Genomic DNA, 15,735 nt, shown 5'->3' with positions numbered 1-15,735 from the left:
CACTCCGTGATTGGGACTTGTTTGATCAGTGACAAAGGAGCCACCTGCTGGCCGGACGCCCAGTACCTGCCATGACAAAGGCATTCAGCTTTGTCTGCCTGACAGAAAGGCCATCGTCATGGTGATGAGAGAGCAAGATGGTGGGTAACCTCCTCCCTTCAAGAAGGAGAAGCCTGGAACAGTGTGTGTCGCAAATAACCATTTCTGTAAAAACAAAAAGGGCCGCCTGAACATCACGACTGGATGTTGCAACCGACAACATCACATGGCGACGTTGAGGCCATGCAGAGCTCTTGGATCAAAGAAGGTGAGCTATAAACAGCGCAAGATTCAAGGCTACGTCACAGAGGCGTAGCCTCTCTGATGTCCCTCTGCTCAGAAACCTCCTCCTGCTCCTCTGAAGGAATACCAAGGCATTCCCAGGTCAAGTGAGGAGCACAACCTCTCCACCTTATCCTGGATCTGTCCCCGGGCTTCCTCAAAGCCTGGGTCATCACACAAATCTTCGTGGCCACAGAAGAGCGGCAAGGCCTCATGACAGACGATGGTCCACTTCTGCCCCTTCCTTCTCCCTCGTGAAGTGGAGGTCACGTGTCGGACCTGAGGAGGGAGCTCTCCTCCAAGCTGGACAGAACATTTCATCCTTTTTCAACTGAAAACCATAATCCCTGACTAAATCCAGCTGATCACAGCGACAATGGGGTTTCTACATGATGGCGCCGACAGCACCACAACATTGGCATCTATGATGAGATGCAGCACACCAAGCTGAAGGCCCACCCCAGTCAGGATGTTGACATGAAGTCTTGTTGTTGCCGCCAGTTTATCACTCACTGCATGGCCTGTAACACGGATGGAGCCAGATTCCCAACGGACTTGATGCATTGGTAGAGAACATACATGTCATAAATATGAAAACACTAAATATTTCATGCATTAATGCACACTGGGAGAGGTGTGTTTTTGGTCCACTGCATCACCGATGTGGGGTGCCAGACCTCCGATTGTTGCTCCTTTCAGCTGAAACCCAGTACAAACACTCAAGTGGACCACACTCACGCACATCTGTACGTTCAAACACAAAAACAACGGCAGACACAGAGACACGCAACTCATGAACACACACCAAGATTTGTTGTGAGAACTCATCGGGGACAAGAATATATCTAAGAAGAACACTCGTGCATGCACATATAGAAATGCAAGCAGTTACTCATGCCCAGAGCCGAACATGACAGCAGCAAAACAACACACACACCTGCAAGCAGAGGCGGGGAAGCTGAGTCACGTCTGGAAGTCACGCCGCCAGGACTGACGCGCAGCTCAGAAGGAGAGAGAAGTGTGTAGGCACTGTTGGCTCACAGATGAGTTGCTTTCCAAACAGGTGGATGTCAGTGTGAGAAGGAGCGTCTGATCTGTGGGAGTCCTGAAACAATACGAGTCATTTGGGGACTTCACAAACTAACTGAGTCCAGTTGACTGATCGACTAGTTTCACTGAAGAGCCAGAATCAGTGCTTTGGAACGACGGTCGACCGCCTTCACCATTGTGGACACACCATCATCATCAGCACACTTCTTTTGGCCGATATTTGGACAACAAGTTTCTCAATAAAATTCAATATTCAGGAGACTCTGTTGCTTTGTATCACAAGAATGATAGATGTGGAGGAACTAAAACGTTGAGTTGCACTTTTGCTCACCGTCGTGAGCCTCGACTAACCTAGCAACCACGGTAACAGTTGCTAACTTGGTGGTTATGTCGTTTCCTTAAACCAACAAACGACATCCTCTAATATTCTTGAGAGAACAATCGATCAAAACGTCCGCCATGAATGCAGCTGAAGACATTTCTACACATCCGCACATCATCGGCGAGAGTTACAAATGTTATGTGTTCACCGCAGGCATCGGCTAAGACAGAGGAACGCACATACTGCATCAGGTTACACACACAACTTCTTGATTGTATAGAAGGTTGTTAGACATCATCAGACCGTGGTTATTCAAGGAGTTTGTTTACGTCTGCTGCTTAGCTCAGGCTGTCAGAGTCCAGCTACTCGGCTATAACCTAGCTTAGTCCAGCTATTAAACGCATTATCCAGGTTGTGTCGTCCGACAAAGACCATTTCCAATTTTTCTCCCGTAGTCAGACTAAGATGTTTACATGCATTTTGAAAGTCCGACCTTCGCCGGACTAACGCAGTAGTTTGGTTTTCTGAACCATCAAGTATGTGTGCTATTGTTTTTGACTCACGCTTCCTCCTTTTTTGCTGTGTGTTATCGCTCCATTGTTCCTGCAGAATGTGCCAATACAAACCTCCACTGCAATGTCATTTTGCTTTTTGGAACTGTGTGTATATTGTGTGTGCCGCCACCGTCCCAGTCAGTGATTAGTGATACCTCCTGTTCATGCCACACAAACACACAGTCCTTATTAGCACACGCAGTATTATTCATTAAACTCAGTTGTGGTTTCAGCGCGGGGTATGAACTCACAAAGGTAAGCACAGCAGCAGCGCCGCCGCCTGACACTGAGCCACCGGAAGAGCTGTCATTATGAGGAAATGACAGACGAAAGCAATAAAGCCACAATCTCAATCTGCTTGGTTGACTCAATATTTGGGGAGGGCGGGTCACGAAATCTTCTTCTCTTTGCTCCGTTTCAATTTAGCATAATCCCTGCGGATGCTTTTGATTTTGCACTGGAGTATAAATGGACTCATTTAGCCAGAGATGCAGGTTGATCCTGTGTGAAGACGCTACTCACAACAGGATAACCTGATGAGTGGAGCAGGACCCTGTCCGGACCGCAGGGCCGCTAGCTGTCATCATCTCTATTACATGAGTCAGTTGGACTGTTTTTGTCTTGATTTTGCTACTTCCCGACCAGCGCCTGTTTACTGTAACTCTTATAAGATTATCGAATGAGAAAGTCCTCATGTCTGGGCTGTGGTAAGTGTGAATTTGTCCCCAGAGTCACCTCTGTAAACGGGTGGGGCCGACAACCGTAAATGTTGAACAGTCAATATTTATGACCGAAAATTATTTCGTGTCGAGAGAGCCGACCGTTCACATCACGAACTGTGACATGGAATGTAATGCAGCGTATTAGAAAGCCAGCCGACAGAGGAACGTGGAAGCACTGGAGGATGTTTCAGATTTACTGAACGGATGGCAATAAACCCATTCGTTTTTAACCATTTACTAAAGTAAATCTCACTCTAATCTGCTGGCGTGTCGGTGCACAGCACACACATACAGATCAATGGCAGACGTTTTGTCTTCATGCGTGGGGTCTCTGAGAGACAAAAAAATAGAAAACTCACATGAGATTCTGAAAATTCTTGTGTGTGCCCCCCTTTAGACTGGGTGTGCACGTCCCGAGCCAGCAGGATGCATGTGCTTTAAATGGCTGTGCGCGTGTGGCTGGTGCAGGGAAGGATGTGTGTGTTTCTCCCAAGAGTGCCCAAAGGCTCGCAGGGATAGCGAGTCAATGGAAAAACAAGGCAAGGAGCAGAAATGATGGCTTTGGTTCTCAGCAGTTCTACTCTTGTAACAGACAACCAAGACTTGCGTCTGAGCTGTGGAGGTCCGAATATATTTGATTTGATAGTTGCATTGCGGCCAGTCATTTCTCATGATCAATACTAATTTTGTGAGGCAGGAGCCATTAGGCAATTAGCTTAGCTCAGCATTACATAACTATTGCCAACATGACTGGTTCATTTTAGAGATTGAGAAACACCATTCGTCTCTGGGGCTGGAGAGTTTTCTTAAAGGCGTCACTGAACACCAGGTATAAATCTGAAAACGAAGAACAATCAGAACACGCAGAAGGAATCACAGAATCACAACAGTCAATGACCGTAATTTCCAGACTACAAACTTCCATTTTTTTCTCGCGCTCTGAACCCTGTGGCTTAGACAGTACGACTAATATATGGATTTTTACAGGCTACAGTGCATCATGCTACCAAAATATTGAGCCTTGTCACATCACACCGACAAAATCACAGTTGTTTCATTTATCTTAAAACACTCCAAAATGCATTGTTTGCGCCAGCCAACAGGGCTGATCTCCTGGAGGACTGGAGAAGAGAAGCAACAGTTGAGACTAGCTGTGGTCGGAACCGTAAACATGTACATAATCAATACTTCAACACACAGTCACATGTGTGTTTTGGAGTTTGTCACTGTCATTAACCTTTGACTCTGAGCTGCTCCCCCTGGTGGATATGTTGGTGAACAACAATAGCAGGGCAAAGAACGCATGGAAGTATGTGATGGGTGACGGCAACATCATTTGAAATGGATTGGTACTATTTCATATGTGAAGGGAGCATGAGTGGGCCTTTCAGAATCAGAATCACAATCAGAATCAAATTTATTGCCATTTTTATTGTCAGTGGGGAGCACACTAACTAGGAAAGTGCTTCGGAATAAAGTGCTGACAAAAAATAAAATAAAATAAAATAACAACAAGGCTGTTCACGAATTCAACAGTCTGATGGCTGAGAGGAAGAAGCTGTCATGATCTCCTTTCTTTCATTGAACTTGGTCTGTACCTTTCCTGCTGCCTCCCCTCTAAGAGCTGGACCTTCTGATGGGACAGCTCTGAATCCAAGGTGGTAGTTTGAAGTCATCTTTGCTCCCACATTGAAGAATTGGCCTCTCCTGTCTCTCAGTTCATTGGTTGACTGTCTCGTGACCTGTATCTCTGGTGCCAGAGGTTTTCTTAGTGAAGCTGAAGTCCCTATGTCTATTGACCACCAAATTTCTGTTCTGTTTTCATTCTGTAGAATTTCATGAGGTCTGCACTCATGATCACCCCATGTTGTATATACTTTATTCCATGAGTTTGTGTTCTGTTCTCTGTTTCATGCTCATACCACTGGCCACTTTTCAGCCACTGTAGCGCCAGTCCTCGATAGCTGGTGGATAGCTTCAGTCATCATGTCTGTTGGTGTTATTGGCCGTAGAAATGTTTTACTAGTTTCGTGCCATTCACCCATTCTTAGAGAGATATCTTCAATCCTCTCTACTCACTCTTCTGTGTTGTGTGTTATTGTTTTGTTCATGAGGTTATTTGTGAACATATGAGAATTATTTGATGACAATGTCTTTTGAAAGCATTTGCATTTACATATCTAGGCCTGAAGCAGTTGTGGAAATGTACTTTTTGGGAGTTGTTGTCTTCTGTGGTTTAAAAACTTTGAAGCACTTGCTATGGGACGCCATGAAATCCAACCATGACTGAGAAACACAAACTTGGGTGTTGTCATCACTGTTGCCTGTGGCAACCGTCAGCTGGATGAGGAGGGGAGAGCAGGGGCTTAACCCCCTCCGCCTATATTCCGTGAGTGAGACTAATAGGATCTCTTCTGCAGGCCAGCTGTTCCCCCTCCCCTCTAGTCTGTGCTGAGCCAACAAACCCCTCCGCAAGGAGAGAGCTTTACGTTCAACTGAAATAGACCTCATCACCTCAACGTCTGATGTGATGTGCCATGGTAACAGCTCTTCACAGCAGTTGTCTTTCATTGACAAGAAATGTTTGAGGACCTGACTGATCAATTTTCAGTCCAAATACACATTTGACTTCTTTTGAATTTCTTTGTGCAATATGTCCTGATCATTACCTTCAAAGTAAAAATACTAATGAGAAACGTGAATTTGATTGTAAATATAAGTGCATTGTTTAACATTTTTCTATACTTACTTACTTATGGGTGACATTTAATGTAGTTTGCAGATCTGTGGACGATGCAGTGAACCAGGCAAGACAAGCTTGGCCAGCTGGACGTGCCTGACTCCTTCTGCAGATGGATTACAGACTTCCTGACCAGCCAGAGTCAACGCGTGTGGCTGGGGACGACTGTCTCCGACACTCGGACCCTCAACATTGGGTCTCCTCAGGGCTGTGTTCTCTCTCCATGGCTCTTTGCTCTGTACACCAACTGCTGCACCTCCGCCCACGAGTCTGTGAAGCTGATCAAGTTTGCAGATGACACCACCATCATCAGGCACATCTCAGATGGAGATGAGTTGGCTTACAGGAGGGAGGTGGAGCAGCTGGTGTCCTGGTGCAGCCACAACAACCTGGAGCTCAACTTCCAGAAGACAGTGGAGATGGTCATAGACTTCAGGAGAGTCACAGCCTCTCCGTCCCCTCTCATGTTGGCTGGTTTACCCATTCCTATTGTGAATTCCATCTGCTTCCTAGGATCCACCATCACTGAGGACCTCAAATGGGAGCCAACCATCAGGTCCCTCATCAGGAAGGCCCAGCAGAGAATGTTCTTCCTGAGGCAGCTACGAAAACTATGACTGCCGACAAAGTTGCTGGTGGAGTTCTACACAGCCATCATCCAGTCCATCCTCACCTCCTCCATCACAGTCTGGTACAACAGCGCCACCTCCAGGGACAAGAGCAGACTGCATCGTACGTTCTGCTGAGAAGGTGATCGGTTGCAGCCTGCCACCTCTTCATGGCCTGTATGTCTTCAGGACCCAGAAACGGATCAGAGCCGACCCTTCACATCCTGGACATGTAGTGTTTGTTCCTCTTCCCTCTGGCAGGAGGTTACTGTCGATCCAGACCAGAACCTCCCGTCACAGGAAAATGTTCTTGCCATCATACTGTTAAATTTGTGATCAGCCTTTGTTGTTTGTGGTTTTATTTTATTTTATTTTATTTCGAAGCACTTTCCTAGTTGGTGGAATCCCCACTGACCATGGCAATAAATTCTATTCTGATTCTGCAAGTACAAAACTATTTTCTATTAAAATTATGTTTTACATAAACTGTTATATCAGTACAACTACATGATATTAAATAATCCATAAAAGTCATGTATGGGAGTTTTTATCTAAGCGTATCGAAAATGATCAAGTCTCTTGTGATGAAGCGCTCAGTGGTCCCGCACCAGACCACGGTAAAGGCGGGGGGGTGAGAACGGGCGGGTCTTTCCCCCACTCCAGCCTCTGATTGGCCCAGGCGCCTGGTCTTCCAGATGGGGCGGAGCATGAGAGGGGGACACCGACTTTCAAAGCCTCCGGAGCCTCCAAACGTGGAGCGCTTCGGTCCTGACAGATCGGCAAGTGAGCGGAGACAAGCGCGGGAGCGGCTTTTACGTTTGTGGAAAACACTCACCCAGGATGGAGAAGACGTGACAGAACGGAGCTCGGATCGTAACCGCGTCCATCCGTGCTGGGGAGCGGATGCTACTGGAGGTTCTGTAGTGGATTGGAAGAGGCTTATGTGGATGTAACGCCTGTGGTGGGGGGAAAACTCGCGAGGAAGACGTCAAGGATTCCCTTTGTCCCCACGTGTGGATGCGCCGGAGACAAGGCAAGCCGGAGATCCTCCCCTCTTTGTTCCGCTTGTTTATAGATGTGAGTTATCACTTCATACTTCAAGGTGCCGAAGGGGGAATTGATTTCCTTTGGCTCAATTGGTTCCCGTCACCATTAAATACAAGTTCATGTCGGGATTTTATCGACCCCAGTTGGCTGCCAAAGTGGTTCAGCTCATGTGTCCCGTCAGTTGAATCATTGAAAACCCTTTAACTGACAACACTTATTTCTTACTTGGCTCTATATGATGTCATATATATTTTTTTTAATTAAAAAAAAACTACTGTATTTAATTCACAAGAGGCGGATGCAACACACTAATTCAACTGCAAATTGCCTGTCAAAGTATATATACATATTCATGTACATACAGGTCGAATGTCCCCTTTGTGGAACACATAAATCGAATGCAATCACGAGACATCACAAAGTATGTCAAACCGAGGGAGTAAGTTTGAGTTTGACACTCCCAAAAGTTGACAATAATAGTAAGGTATATAACTGCAGTGTTAAAAATAACAACTAATGTAACACACATACACTAACAATACATAACAAGAGCCAAATCAACACAGGATTTGACAAAAAGTCACATGGGTGAAGCATTATTCAGAAAATCATGCACCAACATTTGTCTGACAGATGAACCTCGTGACTAAAATAGCCATCTCCTCCAGCTTCTCTTAGTCTACCTCATCTCCTCTGCTCTACGCTCCTCCTGTTCCTTCTTTGGCCTCTCCCCCATCTCTTCCAGTTCCGAATCATCTTGGTGGAATCTAGTCACCTGACAAAAATATGTCGATGCATGCCAAATAAATAGATTGGGGAAACACCAAACAGAGTTTGACAGGACAGTGTACTTTCATCGCCTTCCCCTTTTTTATTTGTAATAAAAAATAAACAAATACGTTTAAAAAAGGAGTTAAAAAAAGAATATGTCTTTGGCATGAAATGGTTACTTTTACTTTTACTATCTGTATTGCTCAGTCTCGAATGAAAATGACATACCCTTTGAGTCACTTACCAGTTTTCTTTTCTTTGCCATCCTTCCGATCCTAATTGAGCACGCACATATACACACACCCACATGTGCCAACTGGACGAATACAATTGACCACATTTATCCACATTGATTACATTTATTTCTGGAAATGCCTTCCCATCGTATACTTGTGACATGGAGGGTTGGGGCAAAAGAAGAAGACAAGATATGTGAGTAGGGGAGAATGGTATAGCTAAGATATAGCAGCTAGGGTGACTGGCTCTGGCAAGCACTGATGGGAATTCTGCTTTATACGTTGAAAATGGTTTCACAAATGTGTTGTCATATTTAGGGATTTGTGTTCATATCTTGTAGTTCCTTCTGTGTTGTATTTATAGACATGCATGTTGAGTTGTCTTATGGGAAACGTCTTGTCTGGGAACTCATTGTCTTCATGTTTGCTTACAGTTTACTGTGTTGCATTGAGTTATGCTTCACTAATTTTGTTTCGTTCATATAAACATAAAGCTCAGGTTGTTTGTGAACAAACAACGCTGGGGATTTTCTCAAATCTCCTTTAGTGATGGTGGCATTCTCCAGAGACACTTGAGTGTTTCAGCTCCTGGTCCTTTGGTTCAGCTTTTTCAGCTTTTACTTTTATTTTAACCTTAAACCTAATATGAGGTCACATATCAGCATGTTGCTCCTCTTTGTCATGACTCAAATGATTAGGCAAATACAAAACAATTGAACATCAAGGTGTTGTTCCGAATAATCCTGGTGGAGTCTAATGCGTGTCAAAGTCTTGCTTTGGTGGTGTGCTTTATATCATATCAGGAGGGAAAATGATGAACATCTAACCATGAGTAATATTCATACATAGCTGTCTCTGGCAGGCTTTTAGCTTATGGGTCCCTAAACTGCAAAACATGAAACAATGGAGGTATAGTTATCCGCCCAATATCCGGAAATTATGACGTTTGATAAATCCCATATCATGACGAATAAGTCTGATATTTTCACAGCATGGTGGCGTGAGTTTTTGTTTTCCTCTACTCCCACATTAGACCTGAACGGCCTGACAGGAATGCTATGTTCAGGTGTCATCATTCGGAAAAACAACTGACTTAAAAGTCATTACTAATATGTTAACTCTCACATAATTTTGGTAGTGGCGGCCTTGTCTTGACATTTTATTCATTAACCAGGATGTTACACATAGAAACAGAAATATGAGAAAAACACAATGTGGGAAATTCTGTCACCACGTGAATCCCGCATGCATTTTTGGTAAACTGAAAACATGGCAGCGACGGTGTGGGTGAGTTTACGAGGATGACATTGATGTCCTAAAAAAAGTTCCACGGGGGGTGGGGGACAAGGGTTTGTATTGTATGTATTTTTGTAATGATAAAAGTAATGCACTTCATTCATCAAGAGATGTTCATATTAATTAAATCATTTTTTTTTCAGTAAAAGTTTGCTTGCTTATAGTCTTTTCCTGTAAAAATAATAAATGTCATCATTCAAAACATTTTTTGCTTTTGTTTATACTATTAAAATCATGACATCTCTCTGGTCCCCCCCGGTGCTCAATTGCCTTTTTTGTGTCTAGGTATATTATCGGTTATAGATATCGGCTTATGAAAGCGCAAAGTTATCGGTTTGGTATAAATATATAGATATCGTACATCCTGTTTGAACTGCTCCCTTCAGACAGGAAACTATAAACAATACATATCAGAAACTCTGGTTAACCATTGGATGCCTGAACCATGGATGATACATAGTACTGCAAGGGCCCACAGAAGACTTTGCACCTTAACTTTACAGTTTAGTTCGCGTATTTCACTTATTGTACTTTATTTTATATGACTGCAACTTGACACCACAGCAAATAGGTTTTTCATATGAATGTAAAGAATTTGTTTGCCTTCCCTGCGAGACACAAGGTGTCAGTCCAGAGAAACCCCTGTGTCAATGATTTGTGCTCAGCATAAGCAGTAGACAATGGAAAGGTAATGGGGGGAATATTCCACTAAGTGGGTCTGAAATAACCTGCCCATCACCTTAATGGGCATTGATTTAGATCAGTCCTGTCAGAGTCATATTTCTAGCAGCGTTGTTGTCTCTCTGTATTTTTCTCTGAAGTGCCCACAGACAAACTGGCAGGATTGAGGCCGTCTCAAACTCACTGATGCAAAGCCCTGCATTAGATAAATAGTTGATGTTGTCATTCAACATGAGATGATACTATTCCAACGTGAAGGTCTTGGTATTGTGCATCTCCGGTTAAGCGGATGGTGTGTTCAGGATCGATTCTTAAGTTGTCCGTGATCGACGTGATGTGATCAACAACATGCGCTCAAAAGCACAGGCCCTTTGTCACCATTTAACATCTACTCCAAATTTGAAGGAATTTAAGAAGCAAACTGCTAGAACAGGTACCAGAGGTTTGAAGATGAATCATGCTCTTATTTGTTCAAGCTCAAGGACACATGACTACTTTGGCTGTTGCAGGGTTTTTATGTTCATTTTCACTCCCCTTCTTCAGATTTACATTCAATAGGGAATGCAGAAGTACTTTTAGTTGAGGATTTCACCCACAAAAAATCTAACATGCAAGATTAAAAAAAAGTTTACGAGCTAGCTCTCATAAACATTTGAAGGACTTATTCAGAAAAGTTGGACTCTTGAGGATTGAGTGGAGAGTAGTGATTGTGAAATTAGTATTTTTAATAATTTTTTTAATACAACATAAGTGTGGAACGAGGGATCTAGCGGGATGAAAAGTATGCTCAAATGCCAAATGAAAGTACTTAAATAGACTGAAATTATTTAACAGCATTTTATTCAGAAAAAACCCCCACAATACTCTGCAGGTGTATGATGTGGCTTGTGCCGCTGTTGAGGATGAAGAAGCATCAGTGACAGTTTGCTGTCTGTATTGTTTCAACAGCAGTCTTGTGCTTGTTTCCAGCTAAGAACATCACAATGTTTCCATTTGTCATGTGAATGTACATGCAGAACTAGTCACAGATGGCAGGTAAATCACTTTAACAAACAGGTATTGGGTCTGTTGTAATGCATGCAGCTGGGCGTCTCACATGGATCTGAGCGGCCTGGCCTTTATTTAACCAGAATTAAACACAAAATCACTATGTATTGATTTGAGGCAGATTCCTATGATGACCACAGTGTAAGCACTGTTCCATCCTCAAGATGCGGTATTGCTAACAGTCGTCTCAACCGTCTCATTTTACCGCGCAATACCATCTGTGCCAGTAAACGTTGGATCCCTACCTCAAAAACTGAACTTGTGTTTTTGACTGGCTGCGCTGTTGAACATGTTTCTGGACTCATCTGTGTTACATTCAAGAAAAGTCATCAAGGCGGACCAGGTCGAAAGCACTGCAAGAAACTCTGGTGGAGAGAGAATTACAATGGGGGAAAACTGGAACTGCAGTTTTATGGCAGTTTGAAACTCTAAGGGGCTTTTCACACTGCGGACTCTGTCTCGTCCGACATGTGAGCATAAGCGAACTGGGTTTTGCTCGTGGACTTGATACGGCCTGGCGAGCTGCACCTCGTCCCGGGAAGCTCTCCACGGGAGGTGAGTAACTCGCCTTAGGCGACTCAGTGCTAGATGCTAGAGAACAGCAAGGAGGGAAAACGCTGATTTTTCTTTTTTGTTTTTTTTACTGAATATCATCGAAATTCTGCAGCGATCATTTCTGACATCTGGATCTGTACTTGTACAGTGATTAAAATCTTCTCGTAATATCTTCAGTAATCTCTCACACGTTGTTCAACTTGTCGTGAGAGTAGCGGTCCAAGATGGTCGATATTCCGCAGCTGGTTTCCGCTATTTTCGTGTAAAATAAACATAAACACTCATCCATGTATACTTCCGCCTGTGAAACACCACATTCTGCTACAGCTGTGGTGGAGGTCCGTCACCAGTTGATGATGAGTCGTGTTAAGAAGTGACAGAGAAATAAGGTGCTCGTAAATAGGTTTGGCTCGCCACTCTAGTGTCACCCTGCTGATGACGACTTCCTTGAGACGTCCTTAGTCGTGGGTCACAAACCAGCTATTTTGCGCCGAGCGCCGCCATCTGAGCGAGAAAAATGACATCGCCTGAGGCGCAGAGGTCCGAGGCTGCACACTAGGGGGCGAATCGGACTCAGGCCACCCGAGACAAAATCTGCAGTGTGAAAAGCCCCTTAATGTTAGCTTTGGCTTATTTTCGCCCCAGCTCTTAGGAAGGACTGACACGAATTAATGTGTGTGAACATTATCAGACTATGATTTGAACATTTAGACATTGGCCTTGCTATGTAATTGATAAAAATCTGGTTCAGTGACAGAGGAAAGCGGGAAATAGCTTGGAGCCATGCGATGCCATGACGTTGCAGAGCGGGGGTGAATCGGTCTTGGGCTTACCAGGCTGAAGTCCTCGCTGTTCTGGAAAGATACGCGCTAGTTTGTCCATTTGCTGGACTCGTCCATTCCCCCATCTCTTGGAACGCGCCCTCTTTTTGCACTGACTCGCATGGCATTTACGGGGGGGTAGAGCCTATTCCAGCCAAGTTGGAGACACTGTAGATAAATCACCATTCAGTCACAGGACACCTTGTTTTCTTTCCAAATCTGGCTTTAAATCGCATATCTACATTTGAAATGTACAAATAAAGGGTGCCAGAAGGAGCTCAGTGGGATGAAAATATCTCTACTCCGTGAGCTAGAACAGAGATTAGCGTGACGGGAATTCCTGGCTCTATGGAACAAGCAGCATCGGGACTCCCGGTCCTGATGGATCCGAATTGGAGGTCACCCGCTGTGAAAAACGAGGTAAATCAATCAATCGACAGGCTGGCTGACAGGAATAGTTTGATTTTAATGTATCTCATCCGCTTTTCTGCATATCTGTAAGCCTCTCTTGACCTTTCTCCTCTTCCTCTGTAGTCATTTCAATCCCTTAGATTGTCTTCCTTTATACGTTTACACTTGATTCTTCCGGCTTGACTCCATCTGCCTTTATATTTCTCTTCCTGAGTGAAGGAGCTGTACAGCAATGTCTTTCTTCCACACCAGTGCTCTTTCCAAATCTCCAGGTCTATCGATCACTGTCTTGCCATCCACGTTAGAATGTGGAGAACAACTGATCCGAAAACAGCATCTTTGTGTGCCGAGCCACTGGTGTACAGTAATACATCAAGGGTTTATTGGGATTGGGATTATAACAGCGCTGAAAATGGATTTAATTTGGTAGGTATTTTATGCTTCAGCCTCAGTGTGGGCGCTTAATCCATAAGAGTCGGTTAAGGTATTGTTTAATTTCAGTCAGTGCTGCTGCTAAATCGACTATTCAGTTCCTTAAGATGAGCCATAACTGATTTATTCCATCTGACACATTAACCAGCAGTGGAAGAAATGACTCAATTACATTGCGGATAAAACAAACCAGAGTAACAATGTGGTAAAACAACAAAATATTTTGATGGATAAAAATACACTTCCATAAAGTGCCACTCACAAACACCAAAAAAATCCAATGGATGCATTTCAGAAGATGACTTGCCATTTGAAGCCCTAATTTATAATCTCATCTTTGTGTAGTCTCACGTCAACTTTGTTCTCCATGGTGCTTTAGCGGCAATAGGAGGTACCTACACTGAGATTTTGAAAACAGTGCAAAACCAGATGAAAAACCACAGTTTCAGCTGCTTTTCTCAACATGTCATAAAGTGTGACTCGAAATGTCAGCGCTCCTTCACCTTCGCTTCAAAAGGACTCTTTTTTTTGACTGGCTTTCTAAGGTAGACCATCATGGAGGAGCGTGAAGGAAGCTCAATGTGCTCTGCATTTGTTGTCCATCCCTCCCTTGGAGACATGCCCCACCCTGGGAAAAAATCTTGGGGAGAAACCTGCTCATTCATGGCATTATTACCATATATATTACTTCTGGGAACATGCTGGTATTTTTACCCAGGACAACTTAACTATGGCCGCTTTCATACTGTTGAGGAATGCTGATGGTAACGGTAATTAACGAAGGCGAGCCTATTTACAGATTAATATTTGTCTGGCAGTCTGTTTGCATCAAGCCCCACGAACATGACAGGCGCACGCAACAACAGACAGTAACTGGTGAAAGTGGGTTGAGCTGTCAAGCTGATGGAGATAAATAGCAGGGCTGCAACTAACCATAATTTTCCTCGTTGACTGATCTATTTATTATTTTTTACATTAGTTGACTAATTGCATTGATCTCTCTCTTTCTGTTTAACCTTAAGTTGCTTAAATCATCTCACCTGTGGAAGTGACACTATAGTGCTCAGACAGCATGCATTTTTAAACAAATATTCACATAATCTGCGATGCTGAGTCCATTTTTGATGCTGCTAAATGATTGATGATGAATGATTGAGTTCATTAGCCATTCTCTTATTGATTCTCAATGGAAAAAAAAGGAAGAGAAACAGGTCAGTTTAGGTATGATTTTAGCAATAACATTTACAATTCTACTTACTGAAAGTAACCGTTGTTACCATTTGTCAGATCAGCCGTGTACCATTATAAAGAAAACGGATTTTTAGAGTTCTTGAAATGAATGAAAATGAATGAATGAAGTACCGTCACGCCCATATTTTTCTCAGATTGCCATCCCAGGGCTCTATGACTAATACAGAGCAGAGGTTGAAAATGAAAATGAGTTTTTTGCTGTCACAACAGATTTGTGGTCCAGCTGGACAACAGCGCTATACATTAGTCTCACTGCTCACTTCATTAACGACAGCTCATAAGTTGCCGTTTGCAGTCAGAATGTTCCCCAAAGACTCATACGAGAGAGAACATTGCATCTGGACTGAGAGAAGCGGTGGCTAGGAACCTTGGTGAGAAACGTCTAGTGTGCAGGTCGACAGACAATCTGAACAAGTGGACCAGGCTCCAGTGTTTTAGTCGTAGACTACAGCTTGTTGTTGGTAAGATAGGTTGCAGATATATACTTTACCAACATGTTTTCAGGCTATGAGGGAAAACCAAGATCATAATAGATTTCTCATTTTTTTATGTTTTTATAAATTTTTGAATTTTAGAATGCGAATTCAGTTAGTTTAAGTAGTCTTGAGTCTAGAGTGGGTTGGCTAGTAGGGATGGAAATTGATAAGGCTTTAACTAGGGAAGCTCTGATCAATCGTTCACCAATCATGATGGGCCGATTTCAGCGTTATCACTACCTGTCACTCCCGATCACATTAACTGATCACGTGTTGACAGCCGGCGCTCCGCAGCCCCGCTGGTTGTGTTGCGTCCGCTCCTTCCTACCCACTTCTCACTCGGCAGCAGCATGTCTGCTGTGGAGGTTCTTTCAATCTGTCATTTGATGTTTGC

At 43.6% G+C, this 15,735-nt stretch overlaps 1 protein-coding gene across 2 annotated transcripts in view; it reads left to right on the top strand.

Moving 5' to 3' along the window:
- The first annotated feature begins 7,069 nt into the window (after positions 1 to 7,069).
- The window catches only part of pde4ba (phosphodiesterase 4B, cAMP-specific a), a 148,448-nt gene continuing 139,782 nt past the window's right edge, over positions 7,070 to 15,735 (top strand). The window contains exon 1 of one of the 2 annotated variants that reach the window (XM_053881139.1): positions 7,070 to 7,350. The gene's annotated coding sequence lies outside the window, so the exon portion shown is untranslated. Of the gene's footprint in view, positions 7,395 to 15,735 lie in introns of both variants that reach the window. The other variant, XM_053881147.1, reaches the window with a different exon arrangement.

Source organism: Synchiropus splendidus, chromosome 1 (assembly GCF_027744825.2).
Source record: "Synchiropus splendidus isolate RoL2022-P1 chromosome 1, RoL_Sspl_1.0, whole genome shotgun sequence".
NCBI classification, from domain to species: Eukaryota; Metazoa; Chordata; class Actinopteri; order Syngnathiformes; family Callionymidae; genus Synchiropus; species Synchiropus splendidus.
The sequence above is the reverse complement of the archived record's forward strand: the minus strand, read 5'-3'. Positions and strand labels throughout refer to the sequence as shown.